Here is a 15,463-nt window from a genome sequence, read left to right as displayed (position 1 = left end):
CCTAAGCTAATTATACCACGAGTGTTGACTCTATGACACTAAAGAAATGTAAAAATTTGATTCAACAGGTTAACATTCACAGTGATCAAAAGTTTTATAACACATCATCATTTCAGTCGGTAATCACCTCCCTTAGTGCTGTGACTCTGCATCACATTTTTTCTTATTGTAAGAAGTTTTTTAAAGTCTCATGAAGGTAAAAGAGGCTCCGTGTTTATTTGCATACAGAGCGGGAAAGTAAGATCCGATCGCAAGTGGTCACTGAAGACACATTTGAGGGGCTCCTTAACGCCAGGTGTGAACAGTTGAATTCGGATCACACAAGCCACATGCTGATACCAAATGTGAACAGGGCCTAAGAATCAACTGGAATAATGACAACACTGTCTTTAATATTGTTTGTTCAGCACAGAGGAAGGAAACATTCGGCTCACATGTTGATGCAGGCGGGGGCTCTGACATTTTAGAGGCTCGCTGATCTTATTGGAGCCCTTCTCATTTATTTGAACGTGCGGCATTAAGAGAAAGTGATGTGAAGTTTATCTCCATTCTAACACCTTCATCAGTGTTGTGGTGTCAGCTTACTGGTTTCTGCTCATAATGCCGTCTGTTACAGAATATAACGATTTATTCATATGAAACAAGAATGTAAACATAGAGAAGAAAAACATATACAGAGTCATAATGTCACTCTTATGTGATCAGTCTGTTAGATATAGTATAATGTTCTCCATCATTCAACAGTGTGCAGGTATGACACAGAGAAAAACAGAGATAAAGGCTTTACACCAGATCACAGTCATGTAACCTGTGTGCACTTTAAATGAGTGATGAATGTGTCCTAAAAAGAAGTAACCTGCAGAGTCACTTTGGTTCAGAAATAAAGACTACATAACTCCAGGTCCAGGTGGAGGGTGGAGGAGGTGGTGGAGGGTGGAGCAGCAGGAGTGGAGGAGTCTCAGTGTGTCTGCAGAGACTGTGCAGAAGGACAGAGCAGCAGCAGAGCAGTCCACATACTGTGATGATACTCTGTCACACCCAGAGGAACACACGGGGATGATGGTGGACTTTGTGTCTGACAGTGGAGCTGATCTCAGAGCAGTTTAGACTCCAGCACCGAGAGTCACCTCCACTGGGTGTGAGTCCTCTGTCAGTCACTGCTGGATAAAGCTCTCCTCTCCACTCTACCTCCCAGTAACATGGCCCAGTCAGAGCCTCCACACACACAAGCTTATGCTGCTGCTCCACTCTCTCTGGATCATCAGGACACAGCTGATCCTCTGACAACACGCCCATCTTCCTGATCGCTCACACTCTGCCAGAGATCATTACTTCCTGATAAGAGAAGAAGACAGACAACAGAAGTCACATATGAGTGTTTACAGAGAGTCCCTTCATCAGCTGTCAGTCAGCGATGCAGCACATCCAGTTTAAAGACCAGCAGAGACTTCAGTCTGTTCATACCACAGGTCTTTACAGGACTGAAGTACACAGTACAACTTAACTGCTGAGAGACCCTGAAGGCATCATGACTGCAGAAACAGAGACATATTCACTGCTCAATGTAAAGATGGATTCACTTGTATCAGGATTCAAATCAGTTTCTCTGACAGATAATGGACACCTCGTCGGGCGTTATCCCTGACACCTGAGGGTTTGACTAACACCTGGAACAATCATTACCACCCCATAAGGTTCTAATGAAATGTTATTCACTCCTCCGGTGAATGGAACAGGTCTTGGATACCTCTCTGCAACAGGAGATATTCCTTGTCGGCTCAGCTATGAGCAAGAAAGCTAACGGTATGCTAGCAAGATTTAAATGTCAATAACATTGATTAACAGTTGACATAAAGTAAATATAATAAATAAATAGACTATGAAGCTAACCAGCTGTGTCATTGTCCCGACATCAACATCAGGATTTGTACAAATAAATGATCGGCAGTGTTTGGCAGTGTGTAATGCACCTTAATGACATCCCGGCTCCGTCAGCGGCTATCTGACAACAATTTAGCTTCTTATTAATCTCTTTAAACAGACGTCTGCATGCTAACAGCTAACAATCTGTTCTAGTTAAATTCCCCTGATGCTGTGTCACGAAAGCTGTTCAGCATTCAGATTTCCCAACTTCCTTGAATGCATCAGTTTCCTTCTCCTCTTGAGGACAGACCTGACAAAGCTTCATGTTGACTTGTTACTAATCTGCATCATGATGTTGAAATTTCGGCAAAGGTAAGACCCGTTAATTAAAGTCAATCACAAGAAAAACGGGTTCTTTTCTGGGAACAATGCAGCACGCAGAAAATGAAGTCTTGAGTCGATGTCGTTTCTCGCTAACTGCTGGCTACACGCCTGGCACGTTTGCCGCTGTCCCGAGACGCTATATCATCGTCAGACTCTGGCTGATTGGATCCAAGAGTGAGTTCAGAGGGGCTGTGTACTTCCTGCAGGTCGTGTTTTACAGGCGCCAACGTTCAGAGGTAGGCTACTGAAGGACTACACTGTTGTAAATAAAAGTTTCTCTCTTTTCCTTTCTCTTTCCTCAGCTGCATCCCAGTCAGCAAATTTCTCATATTCTCCCACCAAGGTAAAAGAACTGTTGAAGTCCCTCATTGTTGTAGTTAGCTCATTAACAAGGTGCATAAACTGTAAACACAGGCTTTGACTCTGTACCTGTTGCCATGGTCAGTCATTGTAGAAACAGGCTGATGCTAAGAAGTCAGCTTATACATATCCAGAACTAGTTAAAGGTGTCCACTGTCAGGAAGTAATCGACACCCTGCAGCCAATCAGAATCAAGTAATCACCCAGAACATAGTCTAACTACTTCAGTATAACTACTTAAAATGTGGAATGTCACATAAAGTGTTTGGACAAGCTGCCGTCACATGGACAGATATATGAACTATATATGATGTTAAAAGTCCTTCATGTTCATGCAAAGACTGAAGAGCAGAAACATCAGCTGTGATTTCTGGACTTCAGCAGAGGTTGTGTTCTGTACACAGACCATGGTTACTAAATATAACTGTGGTTCTGTGTAATAACAGACAGTGATTTACATGCTTTAGGCAGACTGATCTCAGAGCTGTGACAAAGATGAACTGATTAGTTGTTTGGTGCTGAAATGAGAGAACGAACACTTTGAGATCAGATTTGATGGTACGACAGTTTGATGAACGAGGACCACTGTCTCTAAACATCTTGTGATGCTGTCAGCTGTGATCCAGCTTCATGTCCTGTACACATGAACACAACAACAACAGTTGTCTTCACATCAAATCAAACATGTGATCACAACACGCTTTGTGCTGATCTGATTGGCTGTCTGTTCTATCTCTGTGTTTCTGTCCATTCCTGAAGCCTGTCTCTGTTCTCCTCTCACAGCTTCACTGAGGACAGCAGCCACTGGGAGGGTTGGAGGTTTAGCAGACAATATGGATGTTTTCAATGATAATAACTGTGTTTGGTACAATACTGCTGAGACCAACATGGACTGACCTCAGAGTCTTCAGTCTGCAGTGTGGACTCTTCACCAGGTCAGACAGCAGCTTCACATCTGAATCCTGCAGGTTGTTGTAGCTCAGCTCCAGCTCTCTTAGATGGGAGGGGTTGGACTTCAGAGCTGAGGTCAGAGAAGCACAGACCCTCTCTGACAACCTGCAGTAACTCAATCTGAATAAAGAATAAATGATGTGACTTTAGAAGACAATGTTCCTGCATGAAATCCTTTAATGTTTAATGATGTGTTCAGAGCTGAAGAAGGTCAAAGTTTAGAAAACAGAAACTCCAAACACCTGAACACAACAGGATGCAGGTTAATATGTGTGAAATACACAAAGTGAAAAAGAGCTCTCATTAATATTAATGACAACATGCTGCTACTTCAATAAAGACGCTACGACTTTACCTCTTAAACTCTGTCTGTAATGATGTTAAAATGTGAGATTAGGTTGAAAAGATCAAACATTTATGATTATACACACAAAGCTCACTCTGCTTGATGCCCTTAAAGCCCCACCTCCAATTCAGGTACTGTCAATGTTCCAGTGTTCATAACTCGTAGACTCTCTGCTACCATGTGCAATCACGATCATACCCCCACAAAGCCTTATCCTCCTGTCTTATCTCCTATGTTACACAATTTTCTACAATTCCAGTGATCATTAGAAATAGACATAGAAACTCTCACAATCACGGTCATAAGGCCCCCGGGCGTCATAACTTGACTACTGTCCCCTGCAAGTCCAAACCGCCAATTTCCAAGTCCATTTCCCCTGTTGTCTTTGCCCTTTCCAACTCTTGATCACTGTCAAACAAATACTTCATACTTAACAACTTTATCACCTCTAACATCTAAGACATCTTGTGTCTTACCGAGACTTGGCTAAAATCTGAGGACTGCTGCCCTTTAGTGGAGATTTGCCCGCCCTGCTATAACTTCCTCAACGGCCCGAGGTCTACAGGCCGTGATGGGGCTATTGCAGTGGTTTATGAGAGCCATCTCAAGTGTGTCCCCCTTTTACTGCTGGGTCATTCCTGAGTTCTGAATGACTTTCTTTGAAAATTGAGTGTGAACTCAGTTTGCTGTATGGTTATTAACCCACCTCCTAGATCTGTTTCAGCTCTCTTAAATGAATTCTGACACCTGCTTTCTTCTACTGTTTTGAAGTTTGACAAGATCATCATGGTTGGTGATTTTAACCTTCATATTGATGACCCCTCTAATTCACTCGGCTCTGACTTTTTTAAACACTAAATCTTTTAACCTAGTGCAACATGTTTCTGGCCCCCCATAACCGTGGGCACACTCTAGACCTGTTTTTTACGCTTGGTCTGTCTGTAAACTAATTACTCATGTCTGACTTAGTTTCTGATCATAAATGTATTATTTTTGACACGGCTCTACAGTCCACAATGCCTTCCCAGAAACAAACTATTCAGTCACGCATCTTAAATGAGCACTCTGCAGCTAGGTTCACAGCTATCCTCTCAGATCTGTCAAAAATAATTCCTAAATTTTCAAATAGTAACGACACTGTTAAAGGTGCTATATGTAACTTTCAGAAAATCCTCATTCCTGGCGAAACGGTCAGCCGTTAAGGGAACTGCAGTCAACCTTCTTGTATGCGCTCGTGCGCGCGGACACTCGCACACATGAACGAGCATCCAGGGTTTTTGCCGAAGACACACAAAACTGAGCATGCTCAATCTCTGAACTCACTGGCACAGTTTACTTTTCTTAGTCACATACACATACACATACATACACACTCAGATAGTATTTTGGTAGTCATAATGTTAGCGAGCATGCTAAGGTTAGCCAACTAGCTCTAACATAAATACACTGCATGACTCTGGCATTGTGCTTCGTAGCCAAACAGCAAATTACGCTGGTGAACCAGGAAATCATCACAAGCATCAGCGAACATTAGGGCGGCACCAGGCGGGGCAGGGCGGCTGGAGAGAGCTGCGATGAAGCTCTTGTGCTGTGAGAGAAAAAACGCTGCACCCGGTGAGAGATTGCTGCACGCTGGTTTTGTTTCTATGACAACAATAAGTTGTGGGTCTGTTTTGATCCCCAAAAGCAATCGAAGGTCTCCATGATCCGCATGCCCTGCCGATGTTGGCTCTAGTTTTCCCCCTGACGGTGTTCACTTCCTGTTTGGTCAGACGGGCTCCACTAGATAAAACTTATTTTTGTTTTTATTCTTGTGTGTACTTTGTGTTGGTGTTGTTGTGGGTGCTGGTCATTTGTTGGCATTATCCGTCTCCATTTCACAGCCTTCATTGTCTCGTGTTGCACGCTGTTGACTGTATAGGCGTAGAATGAGCTCTCGGCAGAGGTACTCGCGAACGCGCAGATACGTCACATCCTCTTGTTACGTGGAAAAACCGTCCCGAGTGCTTTACATAAAAATCAGCCCACAGGCTGTTAGGGCCGATGGAGGAAGTTGGGGAAGGTCTCAATTTATCAGTTCCTCCACTATCCCTTCACACATGGCAATAAAAAATGATATTTGATTGATGAATATATGTAAAATCTTACATATAGCCCCTTTAACTGGTTTAATGATCAATGCTCTTTAGCACTTGATACCATAGCTCCATACAAAACCAGACTATCTCCAACGGACAGTTCATCCCCCTGGATAGAAGATTCCATTCGACGCCTTAGAAGGGAATGTAGGAAAGCTGAGCGGAGATGGAAGAAAACAAGCCTTATTGTTCACTCCCTTCACATGAAGGAACTATTAACCAGGCTGAATCAGCTCATCAAGGATGCAAGAGTGGCTTATATCTCCGGCCTAATTAACAATATCAAGCACAGTTTTTAGATTTCTTTACTAGTAAGATCAATGGTCTCAAAGATAATTTCAACCCAGTAGATCATCACGCAAACTAAGTAACCTGCCCGGTCTGACTGCCTGAGTTCAACCCCATTTCCAAGTATGACCTTTTGAACATAGTAACTCACATGTGTCCATCTTCCGCCCCTGATATAATTCCTACTAAATTTCTCAAAGAGGTCCTACCAGTAATTTCCCCCTGCCTGCTTACCAGCATCAACCAGTCTGTCTTTTCAGGCAGAATACCTGATCATTTCAAGATCACCAGCGTCTCTCCTCTTCTTAAAAAACCCTCACTGGATACCTCCGACTTAGTTAACTACAGACCCAACTCCAAACTTCCATGATCCTTGAAAAAGTCGTCACTCATCAGCTTCTCCAACTGGTTAAAGGCAACAATATATTTCATAAATTTAAATCCGGTTTCCACCAGAAACATAGCAGTGGAAGTGCTCTCCTTAAAGTTACAAACAACATTCTGATGCGTGCAGATAAAGGTGAATTCTCCCTTTTAGTTTTATTAGACCTACCTGCCGCCTTTGACACCAATGATCACAGAATTTTAATTGATCGTCTATCGAATTGGGTTGTCATCTCTGGTACTGCACTCAAATGGTTCAAGTCATACCTGTCAAAAAGACACTCAATGTTCATATTAACAACCACGTGTCTTCCTCTGCTCCTCTTTTATGTGGAGTCCCACAGGGGTCAATCTGGGACCTATCCTGTTTTCATTATTACCCCTGGGTGATCTGCTTCAGTCTGTCTGTAATACCTCTTACCATTGCTACGCTGATGATACGCAGCTGTATTTCTCATTTAAGCCTAACTACCTCAACAACCTTACTGTCCTTCATGACTTCATGTCTAGCCTCTCTCGCTGGCTGTCACTAAATTTCCTCCATCTTAATCCCGACGAAACAGAGGTCCTTGTAATCGGCCCTGATTATTTTAATAAGGAGGTAGGTCACTATATTGGTCCCCTCGCCAGTAATATCAAGACCACTTCTAAAAATCTTGGTGTTCCGTTTGACCAGCATTTGAAGTTTGAACCTCATATCTCTAAAGTCGTTCAGTCTTGCTTCTTCCAGCTGAGAAATATTGCCAAAATCAAACCTATGCTAACAGTCAAACACACCAAACTTCTAGTACACACCTTAATCTTTTCCCGTTTAGGCTACTGTTACTCCCTCCCCACAGGCATTAATCAGTCCTCAGCAGCATGCCTCCGAATGGTCCAAAATGCAGCAGCTAGGTTGTTAACAAATACTGCTCGTCAGTCTCATATCACTCCAATTCTTGCCTCCCTCCATCGGCTTCCAGTAAAGAACAGAATCAATTTTAAAATTGTATTAATTACATACAAGGCCCTGCACGGCCTGGCTCCTGCGTACATAGCAGAACTATTGAGCCCTTATTCTAATGGCCGCCCTCTCCGATCCTCTGATCAGGGCCTTTGATCAGTTCCTTGATCACACTTCAAATCCAGAGGCGATCATGCTTTTGCAGTGGCGGCCCCTACACTCTGGAACAGTCTACCCCAGAACATCTGTGAATCTGTGGTCAGATTTAAACGGCTGCTAAAAACTCATTTCTTTAGGTGCATCATGCTTGTTATATGAGTGTTTGATGTATGCTAGTGTGCTGTCTGTCTGTGCAGGATTGTACATGTGCATTCCCTCGTGTATGTAAAGCACTTTGTAGCTGTATGTTTTTAAAGGTGCAATACAAATAAAGTTTATTATTATTATTCTGTGTCCACCCTCGTACCGGGACATCACAGCACTTTCCTCATTTCAGTCCAGATGTCTCTGAGGAAACATCATCCAATCACTGTTGGATTATTTCTCCTCATTTTTCCGGGCGGAACACAAGAAGCACCAGTGGCACCATCTATACAAACTCATGCTGTGCAGCCAAACACAATAAACAAGAAATACAATAAAAAGCAGCAGAAAATAACTGAAGAGTCGACTCAAAACACTAAAGTTTCCAAGATGCCAAACATGTCAGGATGAATTTTGGGGAATGTGAACAAAGACATGGACAGTATTTCTTTTAGAAATAGTGGAGCCATAAACTCAAAGCATCTTCACTTTAAACTTTTCAATCGTTAGAAGAAACAAAACAAAAAGAAAATAATGAATATGTTTGTTATTTTCTGCTCGTACAAACTGAAATAATTAATACATGTATCTATTACTGATTGATTTAAAAACATGATGTGGAATAAAAGATGAAATCAGGTGTTTCAGAGGTTCACAGTGAATTATACAGTGTAGGATTTTTCTTGTTCTATGAAGGTTTTAAATGTGGAACTCAACATTGCTCTGCTACAGTCAATGGACTAAAGCAGTGAAGAAGAAAATAGACTTCAGCATTAAGATACTCAGTGTGGATCAGTATAATATCAGCCTTATGTCTGCACTTTAGTGTCAACACAACTTTCACATCATATTAATCTCAGCACAGAAGTAAAACATGGTTTCTGACCTCAGAGTCTCCAGTCTACAGTGTGGACTCTCCAGAAAAGCACACAGCAGCTTCACTCTTGAATCCTGCAGCTCGTTGTCGCTCAGCTGCAGCTCTCTCAGATGGGAGGGGTTGGACTTCAGAGCTGAGGCCAGAGAAGCACAGCTCATCTCTGACAAACTGCAGCTCCACAATCTGAATAAATGAAGATAAAAATGCAGATTTTCCTTAAAGTAAGTGGAGTGACTTTTCCAGTGTGTTATGTGGATCATCATAACGTCAGCCTTCTGCAGTCATCATCCAAATGTCAACAGAACATTCAAACACCTTTTCATGTCAGCACAGGTTAATAACATGCTGCTGATCTCAGTCACGTCTGTAATTAGAGAATCATGAAAACATCACACATGTTGGACTAAACACTGTTCATTCATTCATTTATTAAATGACCTTCTTCTTACTGTATTTGGGGCTTAGTAGGTCTATGGAATAAAAGGAGATGTCCACATTTGTTGAAGTCTTAAAATAACAGCCACATGCTTTCTGCACATTAAAGACTCATTAGTGGCAGTAATGATTCCTCCTGTCCCCAGTGAGTGTGAAGTGGTCCCTTCCTAACAAAACTACACAGCAGGATAAACTCCATAAGTTCATGTGAAACTAATATGAAGCTTCAGCAGTCTGAGTCAGCCAAATCAAGTCTGTGTCCACCAAAGGTTCAAACTATTTACAACCAAATTCACTCTTTGAGTCACTATTCCTCCACTGCAGCTCAACAAGCAGACAGTCAAACACCAAACACTTGATATGTGTCGCTCAGTCTGCTGAAGCCTCTTATTAGTTTCAGCTCAACTGTAAGTCATTTTTGTAAAGTGACAGACTGTGAATGTTTGTCCTCCATCTCGTAACACTGGAGTCAGGTTATGAGAGGACTTTGTCACAGACAGTATGGACAGAAGTAATGATCACAGACATTAAATAACTCCAGAAATATATGTGCATGTGGGAATGTGAGTGTTGTATTGAGACTGACTTGAATCAATATGAACCTCTGCATTAAGACAAATGATGACATTTAGCTGAAATCTAAAGGTCTGTTTCTTCAGATAAGTCCTCAATGCTGATATGAAACAACACTTTGATCTGTTATAAAGAATAACAGGAAATAATATAGAACCTTAGATAACTCAAACTTAATGCTGTCACTCAAGATCATCACTTCATGTGGCTTTAACCAGCTGTAACACTTTTGACCTGTTCAGAGTTTGATGTGTCATTTCATCTTTATCCAGCTTCTAAAGTTTGACTGAACTTTGCTCAATAAAATCTATTTACAGTCTGTTCATGTTGTAAATCACAAACACTGTGACTGATATTTTTGTGGTCATTACATCAGAGTTCTTTTTAAACCTTCACACAGACCTTGAATCCTGCTCTGTTGTGTTGCTGTTTATTACTCTTAGCTCTGCTTTGATGCACACCACACCACAGCAGCTGTGTGGGCTGTCAGCTTCTGATACCATGAAGATCATCACAGTTCCTACCTTCACCTTTACTGAGCTCTTCATTCATGTCTGTTTTCTTTATCGACCCCGTCTCTCAGTCTGTTGACTCTCTCTCTCTGCAGCCTTCTGCAGTTTTCATCTGCTATCATCAGATCTACGACATCGTTCACGTCCCTCACACACACTACAGCCTCGTCAGTACTGACATCATCTTTACTGTGTGATCGACACCAATGTGAGTCGAGTGGCAACTTTCATACATTGAATTTCTCTTTTCTTTTCTTTACTCGTTCAGCCGTTTGGAAAGACAGAACATTTTTGAAAACAATTCTTCAGATCTGTGATCAGGTCGATCCTGAAGATTCATGAACCAAAACTTTAAACTCTCAGAGATATGAACTTAACACAAACCAAAATATACATGCTACAGTCAGTTAACTTACTGAAGAGTCTCCAGTTTCTGGCAGTCCACATTCAGAAAGTCTGTTATGACACATACATTACATGATATGGTATAATGAAAGAGACACTTTGTTATGTAGTCTGATGTGTCAAACTGTCATGAAGTAAACACAATCTAAATGTGCTGTTCATCTCAGGGTTCAGCTCATCTGATCTGTGTTTGACATGAAACAATACAGACAATACAGACAGTGGAGGGTGTTGATGCTTCTGTCAGGAGAGATCTTACCACTGTTCATCTCCTTCACGTTGTTGATGACTCTCTGGATGGTTTGTGGACTGTTGTCTGTCTGGCCCAGCAGGCCTCCTAAGAGTCTCTGGTTGGACTCCAGGGAGAGGCCATGAAGGAAGCGAACAAACAGGTCCAGGTGACCATTCTTACTTTGAAAGGATTTCATCATGACACTCTTCAAAAAGTCATCCAGGGATGTGACACGGCTGTCGTTGGTGTGTTTGTACTCTTTAAGGAAAGCCTTCAGTACTTGTGTGTTGCTGTTGGTGTAACAGTGGAACATGCAGACTTCAGCCAGGAACTCTTGAACGCTCAGATGAACAAAGCAGTAGACTGTTTTCTGGAAGATCACACTCTCTCTTTTACAGATCTCAGTACAAACTCCTGAGTACACCGAGGCCTCTGTGACATCCAGACCACAGCGCTCCAGGTCTTCTTGGTAGAACATGATGTTTCCTGTCTCCAGATGTTCAAACGCCAGCCTCCCCAGCTTCAGGAGAACTTCCCTGTCAGCCTCCATCAGCTCCTGACGACTCACCTGATGTCCCTCATCATACTTCTGCTTCTTCCTCTTGGTCTGAACCAGCAGGAAGTGTGAGTGACATGTCAGTCAGGGTCTTGGGCAGCTCTCCTCTCTGGCCTGTGGTCAACATGTGCTCCAGAACGGTAGCAGTGATCCAGCAGAAGACTGGGATTAGACACATGATGTGGAGGCTCCTTCATGTGTGAGATGATTTTGCTGGACAGCTCTTCATCACTGAACCTCCTCCTGGAGTACTCCTCCTTCTGGGAGTCAGTGAAGCCTCTGACTTCTGTTAATCGGTCAGCGCATGTAGGAGGGATCTGATTGGCTGCTGCAGGTCGGGAAGTTATCCAGACGAGAGCCTTGGGAAGCAGCTTCCCCTCGATGAGATTCATCAGCAGGATGTTGACTGAAGACTTCTGTGAGACGTCAGACACAACCTGATGGTTGGTGAAATCCAGTGAAAGCCTGCTTTCATCCAGGCCGTCAAAGATGAACAACAGTTTACAGACAGCGAGCGTCTCTGCTGTGAGCTTCTGTAATGTTGGATGGAAAACATAGAGCAGCTTGAGAAGACCGACTGCTCGTCTTTGATCAGGTTCAGCTCCCTGAAGGAAAGCAGAATCAGCAGACTGACATCTTGGTTCCCCGAGCCCTCTGCCCAGTCCAGAGTGAACTTCTGCACTGAGAAGGTTTTTCCAACACCAGCGACGCCGTTCGTCAGGACCACTCTGATGGGTGTCTGTTGGTCAGGTTTTAAGGCTTTAAAGATTTCGTGGCACTTGATTGGAGTGTCACGGAGGGTCTTCTTCTTGGAAGCTGTCTCAAGCTGCCTGACCTCATGTTGGGTGTTAACCTCTTCACTCTGTCCCTCAGTGATGTAGAGCTCAGTGTAGATTCTTTTGAGGAGGGTTCCACTTCCTGGTTCATCACTTCCTTCAGTCACATGTTCACATCTCGTCCTCAGACTGATCTTATGTTGATCTAAAACCTCCTGCACATTCAAAACACATTCAGTTTAATCAACATAAATTATAATGTATGTGAAGTCAGCATCATGTTAGGGATAAAGCTAATGCACATTAAAACAGCCACTGAATGATATTTATTCTGTTTAATATTTAAAATATGATTGAAGTGCTTCCATGTATGTTTTTTTCTCCAGCTGGATTGCTCCTAAATTAATATACATTTTAGCTTCCGGTCGTGATTAAGTATTAAATAAATAGACCAGTTCAAACTTGCGCGTTCACTCGAGCAGCAGTTTCTTCCCACGCCGCTTCTCTCTCTTTTGCAGCTGCAGCCGTGTTACTTTATTTTTCTAAAAACATGCTCGTATTCGCTGAACGTCCGCGTGAGGATTTCGATCTCCACTGGTGTGACGTAGGAGGACCTCTTTTTGTGTACCGTTGCCATGGTGACTCGTGGTGTCGGGGCTCCATTAATGCTGGCTTTTTACAGTCAGCGTGCACGCACTTAACTCCGGGTGAACCTACTCAGAGCTGATTGAACTAACTCTGATCAGCTGTTCTGGAACCGAAAACTCAGAGTTTCCTATCTCAGAGTAGATCAACTCAGAGTTCAGGGTTAGACTCAGAGTTTGTTGAACCTGCTTTGTGAAACGGACCCCTGGGCTGCTGCTCCCATTTGTGTGTTTGTTCCTAATTGCTCCAGGTGCGCTCGAAGAGCAGGGCAGATTGATTCCATTCGGTTGTCTTTGGCATTACTTTGGCTGCTCCCATTATGCATTATGTTGTTTATCTATTGTATTATTATATTAATTATATATAAATACACACATACTTGACCATTTGTGTTACAACTGTGTTACAACTGTCATTCATTCTTGCTGTTCAGTTTCCTCACCCCACATGCATTATAAACACAAAGTCAGCAACAAGTTGTATTTTGTCAATTTAACAAAGTATAAAGCCAGTCGACATAAAATATATTAATATGGAACAGTTCATGTTGATTGTTTGTTATTTCTTAATTTTACAGGGGGTAGACTGAGCACAACCCTAACGCCTTACTACTACTAGTAATATATCTGTCGTCATGTTTAAAGTTGTAATCTCAAAGATCTCAGCTGCATTCTCTTTGGCGGCACCTATGGTGATAAACGGTAATTGCGGGAGCACACTATATCCAGACAGTGCTGCATGTGTGACGTCCACGGTTGGCTCCGGTTGTAACTCTTGATTTTCCTGGCTGACGGTCGCTTTCCTTTTCAGACTGTTTGCTTCATCTGAGCGTCGAGTTTGTTTCTTCTTCTTTGGATTTTCACTTCTTGTTGAAGTTGTATCTGTAGTCATTCATCTTTTCATTGTTCAGCCATAGTAGTTTACTGTTTACTCGCAGCACTTGCAGAGAGCGGAAAAGCAGCCGCTTAGCTCCGCCTACCCTCTCTGGCAGACCAACCACTGCTGGCTGATGGAAAACGCGTCACTAACTGGGCGCCGATTGTGATTTTTTTCCGTAAGACACCCAGTCTGTAAGTCTGCAAATGCAAAGGCTTTCATCACCATTGTGTTACCTCATTCGGCGATAGATAGAGACTTAACAGACATTTATCTTTAATCTTCCAGAGTATTACTTTAAAACAAAGAGATGCCAGATACAAAGTCTGTAAACAGCTATTAGGCTTATATTTAAATGAGTAGTCAGCTGTTTGGATGGCAGTCCATTCATGTAATAAAATGTGTTTGGTCATTTCTTCTTTTACTTTTTACAGTGTGTTCCTTCGAACAGGTACAAATCAGGCAAATCAGGAACAGAACATCCTGTTAAAAAGTTTAAAAACCCCACTCTAGAGTTACTGTCATGTTACTGTGATATGATTCACTTGTTTAGAACCTTCTGTATCGTTTTTAAAAAGCTCAACAGGTTAGTTTTGCGTGTGGCTCCATTAACTTCCACTAGAGTTTACCCAAGAGTCACCCTGCAGTGTTGTCTTTGTATTTTGTGGTTGTGTTGTGCTGATTTCTTCTGCCAACACTCCCCTGACACAGTGCGTTAATATTTAGCTGCTTGTTCACCCAGGAGGATTTTGTGTCTACGTTGAGTTTGGGAGTTAGTTCTGATTTTGAGATCAAGCCAAAGAGTCTCTGTTCTCCTCCACCTCGAGTGAAAGGCAGTGATTTGTTTGAAAGCTGTAGATAATGTAAGCAGAGCGAGGAAACTGTCTGAAGAGAGATTAAAGGAGAGACTCCTGCGATGGCTCCAGAGCTGCTGACTGTCATTGTGGCTTCAGGTAGGAACACAACTTTTTAATTCTCTTCATTTTCAATCCTCCATTTTAAACTGGATAAACAAGGTAGGAAAAGCAACACCTTATTTAATACAGTTGTTTGATTTTGTATAAACCTCCTAGAAACATCAGGGGGCATCACAACAAGAAACTTCCTCAAAGCTGCTTTAAGAAAACAATGAAGTTGCATTTAAAAGACAATAAAATGGTAGTACGAACATAAAGTGAAAAGACTATAATAAGTTAAAGAATAAAAAGGTAATTTTGTATCTTATTGATTGGACAGCTGCAGTAACAATTTGAGCCCTGAATTAAAACAGCTGATAGTTTGAGCAGATGTTAGGTATTTAGGAAAGTATAGACTGCCTCATCTTGCTTCGTTCGGATCCTGGGAACACAAAGTGACAAATAATCAGAGATGTGTTCGGACCCAAGACCTTTTAGTGCATTATATGCAATTAATAAGATTTTAAAATGTATTCTTTGACACACAGGAAGCAAAAGTGCAGAGACATAAACAGCGGTGTAAAGTGTTCCACTGTCTTTGTGTTGGTGTAACCATCAGCAGATTGATTTCTTACTTAGACATGTGAACACACCACTGCAGTCGTCTCGTCCTCTAAAAATAACCACATGTACACATTTTGACAGAAATCCTTTTATTGT

At 42.2% G+C, this 15,463-nt stretch overlaps 1 pseudogene; it reads right to left on the bottom strand.

Moving 5' to 3' along the window:
• Positions 1-1,408: 1,408 nt before the first annotated feature.
• Positions 1,409-13,289, bottom strand: LOC138593595 (protein NLRC3-like; annotated as a pseudogene).
• Positions 13,290-15,463: the final 2,174 nt, after the last annotated feature.

This window comes from Semicossyphus pulcher, unplaced genomic scaffold, assembly GCF_022749685.1.
Source record: "Semicossyphus pulcher isolate SPU_LCO1_2020_fin unplaced genomic scaffold, fSemPul1.0.p SCAF_16, whole genome shotgun sequence".
Taxonomy (NCBI): domain Eukaryota; kingdom Metazoa; phylum Chordata; class Actinopteri; order Labriformes; family Labridae; genus Semicossyphus; species Semicossyphus pulcher.
This window is presented reverse-complemented; position numbering and strand designations above follow the sequence as displayed.